We start from the raw sequence: 3,793 nt of genomic DNA on the forward strand, positions 1-3,793 counted from the left end.
TGTTGGGAATGTTTTCCAACAAAGTGTTGTTCAAAAAGTTTGTTATAACGTATCGTTAATTGTGGTGATATATGGTTGTGGTCCGATAAAAACTCCTGCTTATTGTGTGCAAACGGTTGAAAAGGGCGGGGTTGGGGAGTTACACCATGAGGAATGGACTAAATGGTGTGGTGTAAACAGTCCCGACCGAACAAATCCTCCCCACCCCTCTCCCGTTGGAGGTGGGAGTTTGCCTCTACCACTCATTTTCATTTTGCGCACGTTACTACTTAGAATAACATGTGTTGCATGCGTGTGATCAAGCCAAGCAATATTGGCGGAATAAGCTATTGGAGAGGCCTTTACAGCTCTGTTAGTCTCGCGGTCTATATCTACAAATCAAAGTACATATTTACATTTTGATATTGATTTCAGTAATATATAACTAGATAAACAGATTAACGCGAGTTAGACACGTACTATAAGCATAACAATGAAACTAAGCGATAAACATGCTTAAGTCAGAGTGCCCTTATAGGTAGCATATACTGTAAGGTTATGTGTGTTGGAAAATTGCAAACAATACAATTTTCACCAACATTTACTCCATATGAACATACCAAAGACTAAATTTGTATGTATAGAAACGTCAATCAACGATGGGTTGATTCAGTTATTCAGTAAGTAATATTACTATCTAGCTGTTCGTACATTTGGTGACTTGTGCGAGTTACATTCTTTCTTAAACATTTAACATCAAGCAGACATTTGTAATAACATTTATTCAAGGAAAGTGTCTAAGTTATCTTCTTCTTTTTGGAGGGGGTAGGGTGGTAGGTAGGTTGGGAGGTAGGGTGCAGTAACATGGCAGGGACATCTGAGAGGCGCTCCACACCGGACTTGATTCACTTCTGCTTCTGCTTACCAGTAGCATCATATACTTCAAATGGGTAAGGGAAGATAAGCAGGTTAACTAACCATATCCCAGTAATCACAAACTTAGATTTAGCAGGTAAGGGCAATGGTAAACCTGCCTCAGGGATCTAAGGGGCTCTTTCTCTCACTTTTGAGAACTTTTGCTGTTTTCAAAAAGACCCTAGATGTAATGTAGTTCAATATTTAAGATTATTTCCCATTACTACTTGTGTTTGAAAATGTAATTATGGTATCTGCATAACATGTTGCCAAATTTAGTAAGCGACATACAATGTAACAAATGATCAATCTTTATGAAAGGGCTGGACGTCGCCCGTTGACACCATAGATTGCAAACCGGTTAACAACTTTATATATATATATATATCAGTGTTTTTTTCATAATTCAAGTACAGCCAAAATGTCACGGGTTCTACATCTACAAACCTAAGTTGATATTTACATTTTGACATTGATTGCAGTAATATATAATTAGGTAAACACATTAGGGTGAGTTAGACACGTACTATAAGCAGTACAATTAAACTTATATGTAGCATATATATTGTAAAGTTATGTGTGTTGAACAATTACAAACACTAAAAGTTTCACAATTATTTACTCCACTTCAACATTATAAAGACTAGATTTTCATTCTTCCTAAGAACATTTTACATAACGCAGACATTATCAAAAAAGTTTACTCAAGGAAAGCTTCTAAGTGATCTTTTTTTTGTTGACTGAAGGGGGGGTTGGGGCTGTGAGGTAGGTTGTAGTAACTTGGCAGGAACATCTGAGAGGTGCTCCACATCGGACTAGATTCACATCTACTTCTGCTTATCAGTAGCATTACATACTTCAATTGGATAGGGGATAGATAAACAGCTTATCTCACCATGTCTCAGTAACCACAAACTAAGTTCATGAGCAGAGACGGGATTTGGTGTTAATCGTGGACCTATGGGCTGTTTCCTTCACTTTTGAGAACTTTTGTTGTCTTCAGAAAAACCCTAGATGTAGTGTGGTTCGATATTTATAGGTTATTACCCATTACTACTTGTGTGTTTGAAAATGTCATGATGGTATCATCATAAAATGTTGCCAGATTTAGTAAGCGACATACAAAGTAGGAAATTATCAATCTTTACGAAAGGCTGGATGTCGTATGTTGACACTCTCATAGATGGCAACCGTTTAATAACTTTCTACATATCAGCGTTTCTCTCAAAATTCAAATAAAGACAAAATGGATAATCTTAAAGGACATTGGCCTATATGGTGTTGTCACATTGGTGCAGGTAGTATTAAGCTAGTACTTTAGTGTGTTATGGATTTAAATAAGAATCGATACAATAGGTCGATCTTTCTTAAATCCTGTGTAATGACATATAAATCAGTATAAAAGTGTCGCAGAGTTGTTAATATTCTTGTCTTCACCAACCAAATTATCAACACAATCGGATTAAATTCAAGCCTAAAGTCTGGTAAAAAGTGGGGTGCGGGTAAGTGCCCTTCTTTCAAGCTGTAATCTCGCCATTTATCATGAGCACAGTAGATACGCAATGATATCAAGACTGCAATGGAAAATAATTGCATCCGATTTTCAGCCATGGTTAGTGGCTTTACTCTGAAGATGGTATGCACTTATTATGCAGCTGCACGCTTTTTCATGTTGCAAAATGTCTAAATATTTGTATTTATACTTACTAAATGCAGGACATTAATAGTGCTGAGGTTTCTTACCCAGGGTCACATGATGTTGTGCATCACCAGGACAGGAGGGATACTCATAATGGTATTGGTGGTGAGTTTTACTGTATGTTAGGGATGATAGTGTAAGTGCTGAGAAGTCTTAGTTGCAACGTCCTTTCGTCAATTCTGTATGGTGCGATTTGTACACGGACAACTCAAAGAGGTCCAGTAGTGTTATCAAACATTGGTGTTTTGCCGGTCTCCTAGCGGTGAAGAGATTTGCAATGGGATTTATCTTGTATTCTAAGTATTAAAACAACTATCCAGTGACCTTCATTGACATATTATTTATTTATTTGTTGGATCTTAAAATGAAGGTAACATATGTGAAACCTCTAGTTAAATTGTGAGTAGCTGTGGATGTAACATGACACGTAGAGAAACACCTAACAAACCACTTGCCGATTTAAAAAAAAAAAAAAAAAAAACATATATGTTTCCCTTCAGATATGAATCATGACATTTTCAGATTCGATAACAGAAGTTATAAAGAAAATGTACGATAACGAGATTTGAATAATTGTAATATTATATAATTAAAGTAAAGGGTACTTTTAAAGTAATTGACAAGATCATTTTCACCATTTTCCAAACTATATCACAAACAGCTAATCAATATTACATACTATGTATTTGTTAACAAAATCATATATAACATCGCAACTGAAAACCGGGCCGAACCTTTGACGTTGCCCTCTTTCATTCATTCTAAAGGGGCCGGATCAGCCAGCGTTTTGAACGAAAGCCAATAAAACTATCAGTAAGTATCATCTATATTTCCTAGTAAAATTTGCCCCCACCCCCAACAATGATGCTTGTGGTAAACTATCCAATAGCAAACATAATGCAAACTAGCTTAGATTATTGCTGCTTTCACAAATAGATGCACAGCAGCCTTTATGCACAAAACCTTTGTATTCTTCACATTTTTAAAGGTAAAACTCATTAACCTTGAAATTGGAAGGAAAAACTGAAGAATAATTATTCCGTAAAACATCACTTCTACCACCAATCTCCTCACATATCTTACCTCCAGTCCATCAGACATACATGGGCATATCTACACAAATGACTATCATGATATTCAACCTTGAATGTAGAAAATGATACGATTCCCGTATATTAGGCATCAAGTAGGATTGGTTTT

Source organism: Apostichopus japonicus, chromosome 16 (genome assembly GCF_037975245.1).
Source record: "Apostichopus japonicus isolate 1M-3 chromosome 16, ASM3797524v1, whole genome shotgun sequence".
NCBI lineage: Eukaryota > Metazoa > Echinodermata > Holothuroidea > Aspidochirotida > Stichopodidae > Apostichopus > Apostichopus japonicus.